Raw genomic sequence first — 19,445 nt, 5'->3', positions numbered from 1 at the left:
GTACATTGAGTCAGATGGACTACATTAAAAAAAAATTTTTGTTTTTTGAACTTTCAGATATGATCAAAAGGATGTTGGGACAAAGTCAGAGCTCATCAAAAACATGACATAATATTTACTATTTCTAAGTCACTGGTGTCAAATTAAGCCAAATGAAAAGCAATTCAATGAACAGCATATAAGGAAATCTTGAAGGTCTACACAAAACGGACTTTTCAGCTTCTCAGTCTATTTAGTAAGAGGCAGAAAAGACTGGCATATTCTAGTTAAAATACATTTATATATAGCTTTTTGATCAAATATTTAAAAACTGAACCCAATGCAAATCATCAATATGGACATTGTCTAAAACTCCATATATCTGAACTATTAATGAGGACTACCCAGTTGAGTGTGTCTATACCTGGAAACAGAAATGATGCTAACACTATACTCGGGTTTCAGAATTACTTCTGCAACTATAGTGATGCTTTTTAGATTCTTTTTACTGGTCCATTCTCTAGTTTTTAGTACTAGCTTGTAGAGTTCATTAGAAACAGTTTATGGAGTTTATAACGAGCACGGTTCATTATAAACAGAGCTCATCAGCCCATTTTGAGCATAAACAGTGTTATGTAGTTTCAACGCTCTAAGAGCAAGTCTAAGAAACATTTATTTAAATCAGCCCATCTTGTGGAAGATGACTCTATTTAAAGAAAGGGTCTTCTGCATAGAAACACAATCACAGCTGTGAAAGTTCAGCAGGCAAAAAAAATAAAGAGATGAAACATGCCAGAACTGCCTTCTGCTCGGAAATTACACGTATAGAGCTACTATTCATTAGGCTACACTTGCCTGATGGATTTTGAAAGATTTCAGTATTCAAGAGTCATCAGTTTAGTACAATTCACCAACAGTAAGTTTAAAAAAAAAAAAAAGAAAAAGAAAAAAGATGCAAGAGAAAACAGATCATACCAGTCTGGGCAGTAAGAAAGCAACTCATTAAAAATAAACCTACTCTTGAGAAAAATCTCCGAAAAAAATATACACCAATGTAAAACTCAATTTATATTCTTCTTGCTCTGCATGGAAGGACTACACTCTTAGCTCATCAGAAGCGAATTTTCAGTTCAAAAGTGAATTTTTTAAATTGACCATTTGAAAAAAAGTACCAGTTATGTTTGCTTACTTGGAAAACAGTTTCCAAAACTGGCTGGGCTTGAATGAAGAAATAAAAACAGAAATGTAAGAGTAACTGATTACACTTAAAAACCTGAGGATGAACTTACACAAAGAGAGAAGTTATTTGTAAGAAAGCCAATATAAACTAATAAGTTGGAACACAAATATGCACATAGAAGTAAAAGCTCTGTAGAGATGAGGGTCTTGTTCATCACAGAAAAGAGCTGTCAGAAACTGAAGAGCAGCCATGGGCTCCCTCTACAGTTCTGGCAAATAGTTCATAACTGCATGGAACTAAGTCACTGGGCACTTGAACCATGTGTATGATTCTCTTCATTTATTCTTTTAAATAAGTCTTCACACTTCAGAACTTTTACGATGGGTTCTAAATACTTCTACAGAAATATAGTTGCATAAACTGAATAGAAAAGCTTTCAAAACTAAGTTCTCTATTTTAATTTACTACAAGAGAATTAATTTAAGAAGTTGCTATTTTGATACCTGTAGGGGATTCAAAAATATCTTAATTACAACTATTTAACAACTGAAAACTACTGAACAAAAGGTTTATAGCTTTGCAAATTGGAGTACTTTGCAAATTTGGAATACTTAACAGTTTCTCAAATTGAGTGTATACTCAGTACGTACTATCTTGATTAAAATTTCTCAAAGTTTGGTCTAGAAATCAACCAAGCATTTGGTTAACACTTCCAAGTAGTTCCCACTACTAGGCAGTCTTTCATGGTTCTCTTCCTACCTAGCACTATTTAAATAATTGTGACTATTTGTAGCTTAAGAATGGCCCAAATAGTATTAGCATGGCCCTAATATTAATTATACATATTATACTATATAATAGATACACATATATACTATGTAAAAATATATTGGGAACAATGACATGGAATTGATCACACCTAAGATGGAGAAAAGACAAAAAAGAGAGATTACCTACGCTGATAAAACTGGGATGACCTGTGTAATCCATTCTTTAGAACACAAAAAGAACTGCCATGTAAAATTTTGAAGTGTGATAGCAGAGAGGATTGGTTATCGTCATATACTACCTGAAATAGGCATAAATGTGAGGATATTCAAAAGGGGAATAGGTTGTCCAGACACACAGGTTTATTAGCTTAATAAAAATATTACAAATGCTTCTAGAAGAAAATTTGAATGATCAAGAATGTAAGTAGATCAGAAGTTGAATAAACAGCAATACAATTTTAATAAAATTAGAACAGCGTTAATTTGATTTGGTCTATAAACAACTTCAGAGTTACTGCTGTCATCTAGCACAAATCATTGAATACAGTCTACATGCGGAAAATAGCTATTTAAGGTGAGGAGGATCAGGTTTAATAAAAAAACTAATGTGGATAAATAAGATGATTACAGGAAAGACTAACAGATTTATAAAAAACCTACCAGGCTCACAAGAACATTCCTTGGATAATCTAGGCATTAAATATTTTCTTAAGTAATCTTGTGCTAGACCTAGATTAGCGATCTTTATACCCCTTGCAATAAAAAAGGATCAAACAATAGTATAGGAAGAATGAAACAATCTTGTGGACTGAAATAACAAGTGACATGAGATTTAATACAATACGTGCAGTATTACGCAGTTGAGTATCAATCACTAACTTTCTGCTATCAGCTGAAGAGTCCTCAATAGAGATAAGAATCATAAGGGTGACAATGACCTGCCACTGTCACCCTGTCATGGATAAAAAGCCAATGAGACTCTTGGATGCATGAAGTACTGTATTTTCAGCAGATCTAAAACCCATAAACTGCTGTACAAGGCACCAGTACTTCACAGTGAAGGGTAGAGGGAGAGGTATGTATTCAGCAAAGCAGATGTCCTAACATTCTCGAATGCCTTTAAGAACAACCCCATCGGGGGACTGGGCACAGCAGTCCAGGTGGTCCTTTCCCATCCTACTCTTTCAGCCTGGAATTCATAGAATAGTAATGTGCATAAATGCAAAAGCATAAAGGAATTGCTTCCAGAAGCAAAGCAGATGCCAGACCTCTGTAAGAAAGTTCCTCCACACCAGTTTGATCTTCAGGGTGAGGTTTTTTTTTTAGTCTTTTGGAGGGGAGCGGGGGGAACCCTCCCCACACACTTTTCTTGATTCCTCTACTGCCAGGCTCTCCTAAGAGATGTTTTTTAGAATAAAATAAAAAAAATCCATTGCAGAACTTCTCAAACTAAAGCCTTTGCTTTAAGTCATTTCTCCTCCCCAGCCCAAAAAGATATTCTTCAGACTGACTTCAAGAAACCCGTCTTGTTTACAGAAACAAACTAAACTGGGCAAGGTTTCAAAGGACCAGATGAATGAAATTTTAATCAAATAATATAATAAGTTCAAAAGTTTATCCACAGCTTTTGGATTTAAAATACTTTTCTTTTTATAATATTTTTTGCTACACAACAAAAAAAGAAGTAATAGACTGATCCAGTAAAGGGTCAGGATATTCATTTTTGGAAGATCACTGTAAATGTTACAAGAGCTCAAGAGGATTGTAAAAATTTGGAAACTAAGAACAGAATTAAAGTACAAAGACTACTGAGAAAGTAGCTTTCCAACGACTAAAACAACCAATGCTCTAATTTTTCTGCCTGCTCAAGTTTGAAGGAAAATTAACTGAGAAATATACAGATTTATTCAGGCACCCTTCAGATGTTTCCATTCTCTCCTAAACCACTTTGCGATTTAAAATGTATTTGTTATGCTCAGTGAACAATCAGTATACACTACTTAGTCCTGCACCCCCCCCCCCCAAAAAAAACCCTTATAAATATTTAAAAATTACTGCTTCAAACATTGGGAGTACACCATTAGTTCAATTTAATTGCCAACATATAACAAAATGAATACACAGACATATAGTACCTTGAAGCTAATAACAGTACCTTTTAACATAGGCTTTCAGTTATTAGCTATTACAGTCCTGGCAAGTAAATCCAAGCAACTGCTACTCAAATCTCTTCCTTCTCCAGCTGAACAGTTGATACAGCCTGCCCTGACAGGATATGCAATCCTTTTAGGAAAGCAGATCTGTAAGCCTATAGACAGGTGTTTTTTCCCCTGAAATAATCACAGTCCTAGAGTGGGCTGCTGACACCTCAGATGCTGACGAAGAGAAGACATTCCTCTTCAGAGCCACAATGACTTCATACACATGCTCCGGAAGGGCTACCGCGTGTGCTCCACTTCCTTGGAGTAACAGCCTTTAGAGAACACAGACGGCATCTTCAGCAGTGAGTAGTGCAGGCAGCAGCGAGACAATAAGTACTTCAAGAGCAAGAAGCTTTTGTTCTCAACAGCAGCGCCAGGATTTTGATGTCAGCACTAGCACTGCACAAAGCTCATAAGCAAGCTCCTGATATACAATAGTTAATGCCTGAAGATGCATCAGTAAGACTTATTTGAGCCTTATGCTACCCTTTACAGAGGCCTGAAAACCAGAGGTGTTTTGTTTTGTGGGGGGTTTTGGGGGCGTTGGGAGGGGAAGAGGAGTATTTTTTGAAAGATTCACAAATGGTGACCCAGCACTTAGCTTGCTCAGTACAATAATGCTCCCTCCTCCTCCTGACCAGCATCTCAGAGCTGCAAGCTGACCCCAGCCTTTAAGAAATCTCTACAGAGCTGTGTTAGCTGGTCTTCCAGTTCCAGCACTCCAGGACTGGAAGAGAAAAATCCACACCACATCACAGTTCTAGGTGAACACCTCCATTTCTCAAGAAAATGAATTCTGTCATGAAGGCTATGTAAATGCTGCAAGCTTACCATTACTTGGAAGATGTGCAGGTTTTAAAACTAAGTAATTTATCTTAACTCTCAGAGGTAAATGCAGATATCCATGGTTCTTTTAAGCAACAACAAAAAGCTAAATTACCTCAAATATATATTTCAAAGGGACAGTCTCACAGCAGTAGAGAAGAGACTATTAGTATATTAGTACGCTCACAATTTGCTATCTGCAACAAAAACCTGTAAATACCTCCACATTTTTTATATCCACAAGTTTGTGACATGTGGTAACACAACATGAAGGCTTCTAGCTAAAAGCAGCATCAATTGGTCTCACAAAGAGTATGTTCACTAACACCAAATGCAGGCAAGCAGTGAAGAGTTTCTAATAATCAAGAAGTCAAGTCACACATGCAAAAGAGACTACTTTAAATCATCTGACAGGTGCAAGAGCTATAAGTAGAACTGACTACCTGACATGATTCCTTTTACAGTTAAAATTCCTGCTGAAAAAAACTGACATTTACTATTGAGATGGCAACCTTCTTCGAGCAATCATATCCACTAGATTAGACTATGTGGCGGTAAATAAAACACTAGAAGCTGTTCCACATTCTCAATATTTATTTTCCATTTTCCCTTACCACATTTTTGCATAGTGCGCCAAATCAAATTTATTTCCAAAACTTTTTTTGAAATTCTACATTAAAGTGTCAAACTGCAAACCCACTTTTTACCAGCTTTCTGAGGCTGGACTAAAATGAACATTATCCTCACTAACTGATCGCTCTTGACATGGATGTGTCAAATACCCAGTAGAATTTTCTGCAGATGATACTTTCTTCAGTCACCACATGTGAACAGTTAGAAACCTCAGGTAATGTTCGCTTTTGAACTATATGAGGGAAAAAGCAGAGATTCCTACTGAAGTCACTGACAGCCACAGAGACAAAGGGGGTTTGAACTTACTCCATATCCTAGTATTAAGATACAAGTTAAAAGGGAAGAAAACTACAACTAGCAACTCAGGTGTCAATATTAAAGAATCACAAGTTCCAAGGAGAAATCCTTCACTTCTTAGAGGACAGGCAACAGGACTCACTGTCACCAAGCTAGTTAAACATTTTTAAAAGACTGTCAAAGACCTAAGCAGACTATGAACTAAAAATCAAAGGATCAAAAGAATGTTTTATAAGACATTCTTGAAACTTCTCTCATATATTATTAGACATTGTTAGATCTTGCAAGCTAAGTCTCAAATGTTTTAAAATATCCAAACTGTGTAAAGCAGCTAATTTTCTTTAGATATGTATCAAAAGAAAAGCTACAGTGGAATAAAATTGTTCATTAATTCAAACACTGTAAAGATGGCAGAAGACATAGACAAAGAGTTATCATTAAGGATGTATCCTTTATGTCCAAGATAATTTGGATGAAAGAAGAGTAGAGTCAGCTAATTAGCACCAACTGTCCTTACATGAGGAACAGCAGAAACCTCTAATCTTGATAGCTTTCTATTGTAGATTAATAATCCAGAAGGGGAACCAGAAGAAATACAAAATATGAATGAAGGCTACTGATGCATCACTGCAAGGAAAATTGAGAAACAAAACCATATAAAAAAAATTAAGAACATTATTTCTCTGCATTCAAAATATCTGGAAAATATTCCAAAAAAGTTAGTGTTTAAAATAAAAGCAGCTTTGAAAACAATACAGGTAAAGAAAAATTAGTGTTACATGCTTGGGTCATAGGTGGTCATCCTAGACGAACTGGGTGGATTCTGCCTAGCATAACTGCACAACTTGCTAGCAAACCAAATGCAGGCAGTTATCAAGTTAAAAAGTACTGAATAGGATAATGCATATGACCAAAGATTGAAAGAATAAGGGAAATGTAAGTTGACAAAGTAAGGGAGACAACCCTTTAAAATGTGGTGGGTTAGATTTTCCAAAAAAAAAAAAAAAAAAAAAAAAAAAAAAAGTTGAAAAAAGTTATGTTAACATGATTTACTTTCCATCCCTCTAACAGTAATGTTGCAGACAGTAAAAAATAACTTGCCCAAGGAAGCATCAGAATCCTAACCAAAAATAGTTGAGCATTTTTGCAGGGCTAAACACTTTTTGAAATATATAGAAGAACAAAGAAAAAAAAAAATCAGTTCTCTACTTCAAAGCAAAAAAGGACTCAAAGTACATCTGAATACGTTTGTTTCTTTCTCTAAACAGAAAAGTCTGATCAGATACTGGGGGGGAAGCATTGTCCAATGGTCAGCCACAAGACATTTTAACTTGCTTACAGCCTTTTCTCAACAATTAAAAAATATTTGATTATGAAACACACACTTTTTTTCCCCAAATATATAGATGGCTATTGATAAAAATGACATAGCTGCTACTGTAACAGACTTCAGTTATTTCTTTTCTTTTCAACTTAATAATGAGATCAAAGCACTATTTTCTTAAAAAAGTTCTTACAACACAAAAGTTATATTCCTAAATCCACTTATTCAACACAAATTATTCAATACAATCCTACATCAAATTGATACATTCATGAAATTATTGGAATATGTCTCATAAAAACTTGTCACCCTTCTCCACTTCTAACTTTCCCTTTCCCTCTTATCTAAAGCAAATGCTATAAATCTATTCTTTCTAATTCTGCCTTCCCAGAGATCTCTGGCAACAAATAAATATCAGAAAGCATAATATATCTCAGGCTTAAGTTCTTCATTTCCCTTGTCAATCCAAGGAGAATTACATGTGGTATAAAAAGAACAAACCACAAGATTTTCTTCAAGGACTCATGAATTTGTCTGTGGGAAGTCTGTTCCTAAACTTTGTATTTTGGGGTTCTACTTTGGATAGGTAAACATGAAGAAACAAATTGCCACATGAAAAACAAAATAAGCAGACTAACAAAGCAGAGTCCTGAAAATCCTTTAGAATTTGGGGTCCTTTGTAAGCCTGGACAAGGAAAGAAGAAAGAGAAAGGGAGAAGTTGATAGAATAGTTAGCAAGCACAGCTCGATATAGAGATGGTTTTTGTTCAGGGCTAGAGTCCCAGATACTTTCTCTGTCCCCATGGCGTCCCGGTCTTCTCAGCCCTGGGACTGCTATTTCTAGAGGACCAGAGCTTTAACTCTGGAATTCAGATTTTAGGTGAGCTAGAGAAGTTCATAGATTGAAGCACTTGTTATGCCTAAGAGTACAAAAGAAGTTACTGTCCAATCTGAACTGCCCCAAAGCCTAGTTTCAGATTTTAGGACATTCACACAAAAGTCCACTCTCCCTTTCCTTTTCACTGCATTTTTCCTCTCTATATACAAGCAAGCAAACTATGGTAGGCAGGCAGCAGATCTGACCACTTCTGTTCCATGCAAGCAGACACAATCACTTTCCCCATCACTCTTATATCTCCTAGGTTGCTACCATACCAAAAAGCATGAAGAAAACAAATGGAGCAGAGCCAGAAGGGAAAGGTGGTCTTCTGCTGCTGTCAGATTCAGGCTGATTTAACAAGGAAAAAAAAAAAAAGAGGAGGAAAAAAAAAGTTAAGACTCCACTTGTCTAAGAAACACACAGCTGCCCATATGAATAAAAAAAACAAAACAAAACAGAAAAAACCTTAAACACACAGTATTCACCTATCCACTGAATATGCCTTCCTATAAGGGATAACTAACAATTATAAATGCATAGATATTGCGATTGACCATGGGGACATGCCTAGCTCATTAAAGTTATCCGAAGTCATAGTTTCCATATTCTGCCAAGCAGAGGGGAGAGAACTAGGTTTGACACAGCTCATATGCAAGTCCTAACGCAAATAAACGAAATAGGTTTTACACTAGTAGTCACTACAAGTGTGGAATTGCACCCCAGTTCATGAAAAGGAAATTTTCTAGGCAAGAAAGAAATCAGAAGAGCCATGAAAGACTGGCAGAAGGTTAATAGCAAAGAAAAAAAGACAGCATATGGCCAGCCAGTAGAATCAAACAACTTTTAATTGTGGAATACTGAGACCATATAGTGTGGAAAAAAGAAAAAAAATTAAAAAGGACAAGAAATCCAGTCTATGAAGCTCACTGAACACTTTGGCTTCCCCTTGGCTCCCCCCTCCTCAAACACACACATATTAGATATCCTTAGAAAGAAATTGTTTACAAACCAAAACTCCATTTGCCAGTATTTCCAGACAAACTAAATGCTGACTACATTGAGGACTCTTCTCAGACTCATCTCCAATACTACAATAAATATTTTAAAATCTCTTTACATTCACCATAGTAGTATTTCCAATCAAGCAAGCAAAAAAAACAAAACAAAACAAAACACACACACACACACCCCAGTTAAGTGTGGTGTGCTCAAACTGAAATATATAAACTATTAACACTGAGACCAGGAACACGTTACATTTAAATCTGAAAAGCCAATATGACAAGAATATTTTGTTTTCTTCTGCAGTTTGGACATACCGTGACAAAAAGCATAACATTATTGATGAGAAAAAGTAACAAAAAAAGAAAAAAGTCTACAAAGAGGTGGATATAAAGTTAAAGCAGCTCTTCAGTAGCCCTATCAAGTCACTGCCATCACAGCATTTGTGCAGGACATCTAAAGGTTAAACAGATCACCTGAGCAGTCTTTCCAACTTTTGTTTCATCAAAAATTTAAAAATTAGCATTCAAGCCCACATTTGATGGCAGGAGTATGGAAAACATAAGACAAGTTCTGCAGAAAACAGCAATCCCATTTTGCCAACAGCTTCAAAAATTCGTACTTTTCTTGAATATGAACAAGGACCTCAAATTTTGAGCCCCTCAGTGAAAGAAAATGCCAGAAAAACAATATCAATAAAACTTAGCAAAAATTTAGTTTTGACTTAAATCATGGAAAATATTTAAACAGCCTTTTCCCACAGGAAAATACTACATTTTCATCATTTTGTAATAGACTTTTTCCAATGTTGCTGGATCTTTTTTCCTCAGTCTCCAGGATTAAAATGGCAGATTCACTCATGTGTTAGACTTCAAGACTACTCTCTTACAGCCAGTGATTCCAACTGGCTCGACTTACAAGTTTTCATCCTAATACAAAAAAGGTTTTGCAAGTTTAAACTAGTCTTATCAAGATATAGGCACTACACCAGTACAGGGAAAAAAGTGATTAAGTTTAGAATTTGCTATTTGTTGCACTGTGCAGCACTCCAGAGAAATCTGAAGGGTTTTATCTGCAATTATTTAAGGCAGAGAGATTATATTTGAATGAGTGCATTGTGTTTTTCAATTAGCTATGAAATTGATGCTAACGAGTTTCTGCATAATTTCACAGAGAAAATAATCATTAGACCATTAAGTACGGTAGAGAAGTATTAGACTTCACTAAGTTATCTACATTTCTTCAAATATTCAGTTTCTTATTACTTTGCTATTTTTTTCCCCCCCTGAAGTTTGTCGGGCACTTTGTAAGAGTTGGCCAACATATTTAATTTGGCACTTCATTTTTGAAGGTATGAAGTTGGCAGTAACTTAAGCTTTTTCACAATTCAAAATTCATATCTGACTAGAAGGCAAGAGAGAAACAGGTCACTGAGAAAAAGTTAATGCTTCAGAAAGCATTAAAAAAAAGGAAACATGATGGAACTGTTTTCCAAATTCAGCTACACATAACTGGAGTGCGCAGCATTTGAGTAGTATAACCACTTAAATTTTAATTTAAATGAAATCAAATAGCTTCTAAAGACTCTTAAATTTTATGCTCCAATTCATTTAAAATGACTTTTCAGTAACTATTCTAAAAGATTTTTTCTGCTTCCCTGAAGATACCAAAATCCTTTCAACAAAGGAGAGTGGACATGCTTGAGAAACCATATCAAATGGTTAGACCATGGCTAGAGATTCATCAATGCTACTACATAAGTACCTGTTACTCTCCCTTCTCTCTCATTCCAGCATGCCAGCCTCCTGCTTTGTTAACAAAAAGTTATACAGCAATGCAACAAACTAGATCAGGGCACTGACAGGACTGAAAAATAGCTAAGAACAATTCTGCTTTTTTTCAGCCGGATCCCCAGAGAGGACCAAAGAATGTCTAGAAGATTAAAGGAGAGGGGAGAGAGGATTGTTCCTCCTTAGAATGCCAAAACTTTATCCGTTAAGTAAGGCATTCATTAAGTCTCCCTGCAACACCACTTTTTTCCACTTATATCAGTTACCTGATTAAATTCACCATGCAGACCAACAACCACAAAAGAGGTGGCTGGGCTACAGGGAAAGAAATATAAGAGGAGCCTAAGCTTGAGAGGCCATAAGCTACAATGATGATCCAATCAGTATGTATTCAAATTCAGAAATAAACAAACAAAAACCAGAGCAAGTTTTTCAATCCAAAGTTTTTACTCAGAAAAAACACTGATTTTATTTAACAATAAGAAGTAGTCATTTCAGATGAATTTTCCCCCCTCTCCTAAACTGATGCTTGTTCAAGATATCCTTTTTCAATACTGAATATAAGAGCATGTGCTGAATTAGGATGCTTTGAAACTGACTGGAAAAAGATCAACTTAGAGTTGAAAGAGGCCTTTCTCCTTTTCCCCCACTGAACCTGAACTTCAAAGTTGGTGCCAATGAATTCTTTAAAATATGTCAATGAAAACTAATCTTATGAAAGGTGCTAATAGTTTTTTGTTGTTGTTGTTGCAAACCTAAGCTGAAATAAATGCGCACAAAATGTCAATACTGAAGACATCAATTAGAGGACACAACATTTGACCCAGTAAAAACAAGTGAACTGGTTACTGTTTCCTGACAAAGGAAACAGACCTGTGCTACCATATCATTGTCTGTTTGTCTCTTTAAACTTGGGTTCTCCGTCTTATTTCAACCAAACTTTAAAATAAATAAATAAATCAGTAATAAGTGGGAGATGCACACAAAGAGAAAGACTTGACAAGAACTAAGTTATTAAACACTGCATTGGGCCACCAGTGAGTACACATGTAATTCCAATTGTAGTTTAATATGTTATCTCTTGCTCAAGTAGGATGCTTTAAGGGAACTGTGCTTACTGCAGTAGAAGAAAAACAAAACAAACAAACAAACAAGAAAACAGGCTTTGTTAGTTCTGCTGCCCACAGAAAAGTATGCTTCTGTCAGAAGCTATAGCACAAAAGTTCTGTGTATTCACTTGGACATTGTACTTTCAACTACCAGGAGGAAAGCAGAATAATTGACAAGTTAGGCTTGTGCTAATATCCAAAGAGATTCTGATGGACACCTCTTTAATGGTTGCAGACCACAGACTTGGGCCACCAGGGCCTTGAAAGAACAAAGAAATATGGACTATGTAATGGCAATGTAGTAGCATACATGCGGTCTCTAAGCACTCCCTTTGCTCTAAGACACATCCAGTGCAGACAGACCTTACCAAAGTGTCAAGAATTCCTGGATTATATTTTGTACTAACCTTCTCTGTATGTTTACAGCCATCTGGATGGTCCACAAACACTGGTGGTGAGATCCCACTGCATTGCTGTAGAGCATCTGTGGTAAGATCCATAAAGCAACGTATTGGCCTAGGTCATTCTGACATGAACATAGAAGCAAAAGCAGATGTTTTCCATCCACAAGGTCTTAAGGCTGTCCTAGAAGGAGAACAGAAATTCAAATAAGTTTCAAATTCAATTCTGGCAGAGGTTGAGGTGAAAGGGGAAGGGGAGGAGAGTTTCCCAACCATTTAAGACTTCAAAATCCAAATTTTTGCACAAGGGAGAAGCCAAAAGACAGCTGCTAAGAGAGGCAGTGAACTGAGCCTGTGAGGAAAACATATGCAGACTAAAAAGGAAAGGCGGAACAACAGTCATCAAAATTTTGTAGCCTTTCAAATGATATGATTTGAGTAGGACTGCCTCTCCTCCTAAATAAGCAGTTATCTATTTTTGAGTTCTATATATGTCGCCCTCTATCCAGTCAGGAACACTTAGCACAACAAACTTTGTTCTAGATAAAGCTAGAAAACAGCCTCTCTGTGGCTTACATTCACATGAGCAGCTCTGGAGAAGATCATTCTTCTGAACTGAATTTTTCCATATGTATTCTAGTTTATAGATGTTGGGGCTTTGGGTTTTTTTTGTTTTTTTGTTTTTTAATATACATTCTTTCATCTCTTGCCTACAATTTAAACATTAGTGTTTATAATGATAGCTTTTGTAAAAAAGGTATTACTAAACTAACACAAACTTAAAGTTAAAAAAAAATAGTTCTTAACAAAGGAGAGTGACACTTGAAAAATGATTTCTGAACCTTTCCAAGGGTTATCTTTTAAATTTTAGCAATACTTAATGAAACAACTCCTTCAAATCTCTCCCTTCACCCAGTTAATACAGCAATGTCTGAAGGAATTTCTAAACAACTGAAAAGTGAACAAAATATCTCAACAGACATGATAAAATAAGTTTTTCCATTTTTAATGCAAGTGTAACTTGTCTACACTTAAGTAAGATTTGCCATATATTATGAGCTCATTTATCATATTTGCCATATTATAAACGAGCCTACTAAATTATACAAGTTTACTGCTCTGCCTGTTTAAACTGATGGCTTTCAGTATTGCTTGTCTAGATGAAAAATAACATAAAACAAAGGAGGAAAAAATAAAGATGCTGACTTCTATGATAACTTGACAGTATGGAAGAAATACCTGGTAAGGAAAGCTAAGATTGGCAGTGGAAGAAAAGGCATCTGTCAGCTGCTTATTCCAAAACAAATTATTACTTTACCTGCCTCAGTACAGAGACAAGTATAATATTTGACAGTGTCTTCATTTTTTTCATATCATAAAATAGAAAAGGCAAATGCTTCAACTCATTTCTGCTCTGCATTTGACAATAGATTACTAAAGTACTAAAACTATTCTTATTCTATCAGTATGCATTAAGCAGTTTTATATCCACTGAAGTGGCTTACAGTCTGAGTTTTAAGAGAACTGGCTAAGGATCTCCCAGAAGTAATACAATTTTTAAACAAATCTGAACAAACAGAGAAGTTTCAAAGGGCCAGAAGAATAAGGATACAGTAGATGACCCCAGGCACACACAGCAGGAGAGTTAACATCAATCACACAACACTTTTAGAAAGGTGGCAGTCAAGTGTTAAGAGATCGTGACATAATTCCAGAGACCCAACATCATTTTTTCTAAATCAAATTATTCACAGCCTTCAGAACAGTTAAACAAATGCACAGACTTCTATGAGACATCTGACTAGGTTCTACATATTATAACATGCAACACACAAATTAGTATTGCTCATGTTAAATTAGCTTTTTTGTATCACTTTTCCTCAAAAAAAGATTCAAGTGCCTTAGAGGTGGAGAACATGATCCATTTTTACAGATGGGCAAACTGGGAAAAGAAGTGATCTGCTGCTCACTACTGGATAAGCTGCTGGCAAAGCTGGGACCAGGCTTTCTTCTGTCCAGTCAAGAGCTTTAACCCAAGTTCATCTGATCTATTTAACTGTTTACATGAATATCCATCCTTTAGTGATTTTGCTAATAAATGCATTTCTTCAAAGGATCCTAAGAAGATATGTTCTTTGTTCACTGCTGTCCTGTATCAGTTCATCATCAACTTTAAAAGCAAACAAACAAGAACAATGAAAGCAGAACACAAAGAATGGTCCATGCTGCCATTAGTAAGGAAGGCACATCTACCATGGGCAGATGTTCCCTTTTTTGTGGCAAACTTCTACACATTTAAAGGCTCATCTTCTGCCTTGATCTTTTCTTTAGGTTACAAAAAAAGAGAATGCCAATTAATCATTCTTTCTGCAGATACCATCTTTTCTAAATCCCAAGTCATTACCATTGTCCTCCTGTGGCAAATTAACTGTGCCTACATCTTTCTTAAAGTACAATGGCCAAAACCAATACAATACTTTAACCTTACAAGACAGAACAGAGCAGAAGGCTCAGCTGCACATAACCTCCCGATTACGCCACTGTTTATCCACACCAATACATACACACACCTTTTCTTTCTGAAAAAGATGGCTTTGTTAACTCTTACTTAATTTGTAATCTACTGTTTGTCCTAGACTTTTGAGGGGGGACTACTTAGCAATTGTTCCGTGTGACGGTGTGCTCCTTTCCCCCCACTGATGTGCTCTCTCCCCCTCAACCTGACCTCCCTGTAAACAGCACGTATGTAGGGGCTAATTGAGCATGCACCAACTAAGGCCCGTCTAGTATGCAAATATGACCATGAGTCAGTCATCTCCCCCCCATAAATAGGGGGCAGCCCAGAGCCCCTTGAGCTCTCCTGCATGGCAGCGGGCTGCACTGCGGAACCTCCCCCTGAGCAGGGACGCCTCTCAAGGTTACTCCTCGAGGTTGAGAGATTCCTTACCCGTGACAGATCCTCGGTAAGTGATTAATAGCATGCTGAACTTTTGCGAACTTCACGAAACTTTGCTGAGTTATATCTCTGACTAATTGCGCACATAATCCCTTAGACATAAACCGTTGACCAAGTCTGGGACTAGGACTGGATCCAGCCGCACCCAGGCTCCTCTCAGAAGGAGTTTGGAAAGCAAGGGGGTCCAGTCTGAACCTCGTGACTTAACAGGAGGGTCTCCGTTGCACACGCATCCGACCCTGTCCTTCATGCAGTAAATAACTGAGTGAACCTTGCCAATCGAACCTCATTGAATCATTCTTATTTACGATTGAACTTTGTTAAGTTGCTGTCTTACTGCAATAAACATAGTGCTGCTTCCCTCTTACGAAGGAAGTGCATCACTCCTTTCGCGACATTCCCCATCTTGTATTTTTAGATTATTCCTACTTAAACATAACGCACTTAATTTATTCTACTAAACCATATCTTATACTTGCAGGTCACCTTTCTAACGATCAAGATTGTTTTGAATTGCTGTCTGGACTTCACATGTACATGCACTTATTCCCAAATTCCTGTTGTCTTCAAATCTCATAATAATACTCTATTCCATTATCCAGTTCATTAACAAGAACGATAAGCTGAAACACACGCACAAAACCCTGTACAATATTCTCTCCCTTTCTGAAAGTGAACTACTGAAAAATAACACTCGGCTACTGCTAACCTAATGATTTTACACACATCCCAAAACGGCTTTTATCTAGGCCATGTTTCCTTAGTTTGCTCTGTAAGTGCATCACATGTGGCTTTCCCCCAGTCCACAAGCTTCCTGTTGTAGAGGAAGTTAGAGTGGTTTGACTCTGTTTCTGATCTTCACAGTAAGGCTTGCAAATTTGCATGTTCAGAGAGAATACTGTCTTATAGATAACTATATCTCTTAGGTATGTTTCTATTCTGGCTAGATTTTTCCATTCAATCCTGTCAAGAACGAAAAATTAAGATACAGAATATGTACAGAACTAGCAAATGATTTTCTGATAGTTCAGACTCAAAACAAGAGACATCTTTAATCCAGAAACAGGCAAAAAGAAACCAAGGTGAAAAAGCTGCACTGCACCCTTCATTTCCTTGATGTAAAATGCAAGTTACCCAGAAAATATTTGCAGCCTATGGGCACTGTTGATGTAGACAGGCAGGTGGGTTGAAAGACATGCACACAGATAACAGACCATGCACGTGAACAAAAAGGAGAAAGCATCTGTTGCAATAATAATAGCTTTAAAATTTTCAGCATTTTAATTTAACAGCCCTCCTCTAGAAATAGCAGTTGTGAGTACTTAGACTAAGGTTACCAGCGAGCACCAGTTTTCAATGTTCCTTACTAAGTTACATGGTTCAAACTGAAGATGTTTCCTTTAAACTGTCCATATAAATAGTCTACAGATTTAAAGTGGAATTTTGGGAGCTGGGATTTTGGAATTTGGAGAAAACAGCATCCAAGCAGCTTATGCTTAGAAGGCCTCACATCAAATCCAAATATTTTATAAAATGAAAATTAGATAAGGATGATGGTAGGCCAAGATATTCCTTGCTGATCATTTACTGTCCTGTTTTATACTGCTGGATATTTTGGGTGATGTCTTCAACTTTTTTAATTTTCAGGTGATCGTTAAAAGAGGGAAGCAAAAATTAAAATCCATTTTTTAAAAACAACATCCACATGAATGGGATTGTATACAATATGAAAAAAATCAAAGTAACGAGAGAACTCCATAAGTAAAGACAACCCTTACCAAGAGCCAAATGTTCTGTCATCACATGCACAACACCCTCTGCAAAAAGGCTAGGGCACTCACTCTAGAGTGGCACTTGACAGTCCAGAAAGGTATTTTGGAGAACAAAAACAGTGATGCATCACTGGAATCCAGTACTCCGAGATTTTATTTAAACCTAAACAAGTTTTAGCCAGCTACTCTGAAACACTGGCCAGAGCCACATATAGGAGTCACAATGTTTGTGGATTGCAAAAATAATTCTCTTATTTGAATAAGTGTCTGTATTGAACAGACATTCAGAGAACATCCTTCTTTCACATTTAATGCCAATAATGACAGCAATTCACACAGTGAATTCACACAGATTCTCCATTTCCCCATTGATGATTTTTAAAGGAACTACAGAGATTGAGATAACTACAAAGATTTTACATCACCTCCTACATGATCAGAGGGATACAAAATTATGGGCACTCAAATATGCCACAACATGCTGCTCTAATGTTTCTTAAAAGATCATAACCTCAGCCCTCTTCAGGCTAAGAAATCAGTTTGCAGGTGACATGAGCAACAAGCAAATTATGAGATAATAAAATTTATAGCAACTCTGTTCCTTAAGTAGAGAAGTGGAACTACAGATTTGTTTTAGCCAAAGGTTTAGTTCTTTCTTCCCTGAAACTCAAAATTAGTACTTGATATATTTCAAAAGTCTTAATTTCATGGGAAACTACAGAAGAGGAAATAAACATTCATGTGGCCGCCAGCAGGTTTGAAGATGCCGCACTACTGTAGTAGAATCTATAGCATATTATTGAAAATTAACATACCTCTAGTGAAAACAGGTGGGGAGAAAGTATCTAAGCAACACCCTGAGGCTAACCCTTCACAATGGTCAGTGCTTAAAATTAAATCAATTACTGAACTGTAAAAGCAAATGTCAAATTTCCACAATGCTTTTCAACATTTACAAAGGATCTCAATGATATAATATTTTCTTATGAAGACAAACAAGTGCTAAGTGGTTGAAAATCCCCAATGTAAAACCATTGCTTCACACATCTCATTATGTCTGTTCAACCCCAGAGAAATCATTTATTCTAGTGCACTGGCACAGGAAAGTCTACTGTCTATTCAGCTCTGTACCCTCATTGTGAAAGAAATATAAATATTAAACAATACTTATTCTAAACTAAATCCTTTATGACCATATACAGTACTAGAAAAAGGCTATTATACATTTACTAATTTAGGAAGTAAATCTAACCATAAAAAATCCTTACAAGTTAAGTAGGAAATATTCTCTTGCAAAACATAATTAGCACTTGCTAATCAAAGATGCAAATGAGAAAACTGCACTCTCTTCCTTTACTTATTGGGGGACTGAAGTTCTAAGGTACATACTGGGCTTCTTAAAAGCTTGTGGACAAAATAGTGCCAGCTGTTGAAAGGGTGAACAAGCAGATCATAACTCTAAAGCAAGTCCAGAATAATGCACTGCTTATTTAAAAGGAGTCTAATCCAGGGAACAGTAAGCTTACAGAACATAAAAATAAACTTTAAAAGAAAGGTAGCATAGAGCACAGAAGAAATATGTACCACCCCTAGAAGAAGTCTAGTCTGCTGACCCCAGTTCTTTGAAAACATTAACACTTCAGTTAAAAGTAAAATTTTGTAGGGAGACATGCAGAAGGGAGTGGAGAATGAATGGTTTGCTGCCTTCTGTCAGATTTGAAATATTTCAGTAAGACTGTCAGTGTCAACAGGAGACTACATACCCTAAAACAAACTGCTTAAGTGAGCATATGTCTTTCTACATATAAATACTAACCTTCCCACAGAAATTCTAGTTTCAGATGTCTTCATCAGTCTTCAAGCAAAGCTCTACTGCCTGCAGCACTATCTGAAATTTGGCTGAGCTGATAAATGACTATCATTTCTTATTTGCAAGAGAAGGAAGATTCCCCCCTCCTTTTTTTTTTATTATAATTTCTTCCATTTTTCTAAGGAGCAGGCAGTCAAGCTAACATTTTCCGGCTTCAGGTGAGATATCAGTTCCCATTTCAGGAAGTTTTGTTTGTAACAAAGGAACATAAGAAGTGTTATCAAATTTCAAAAACAATGCATTCAGTCAGTAATACCGATCCTAATTTCTTTCTTGTCCCCTCTGTAAAATCAGTAACTGGCAGCTGAAACAGAATACTGCAAGCTATTATAACAAGGGTAAGGAAACTGTGGCAACAAAATAATGAATTAGCTTTTCTTAAAAAAAAAAAACACCCCACACGCCCAACAACAAAAAAGCACATTGCTGTTTTAAAGCAGTCTTCGGCAGCGTAGC

The 19,445-nt window shown here is 36.4% G+C and overlaps 1 protein-coding gene across 1 annotated transcript in view; it reads right to left on the bottom strand.

The window, feature by feature from the left end:
- Window positions 1–19,445, bottom strand: part of GALNT1 (polypeptide N-acetylgalactosaminyltransferase 1) — a 94,662-nt gene that overhangs the window by 58,956 nt on the left and 16,261 nt on the right. Inside the window, exon 2 of the mRNA XM_067291165.1 lies at window positions 12,398–12,575. The gene's annotated coding sequence lies outside the window, so the exon portion shown is untranslated. The remainder of the gene's footprint in view (window positions 1–12,397; window positions 12,576–19,445) is intronic.

This window comes from Apteryx mantelli, chromosome 2 (assembly GCF_036417845.1).
Source record: "Apteryx mantelli isolate bAptMan1 chromosome 2, bAptMan1.hap1, whole genome shotgun sequence".
Lineage (NCBI taxonomy): Eukaryota > Metazoa > Chordata > Aves > Apterygiformes > Apterygidae > Apteryx > Apteryx mantelli.
This window is presented reverse-complemented; position numbering and strand designations above follow the sequence as displayed.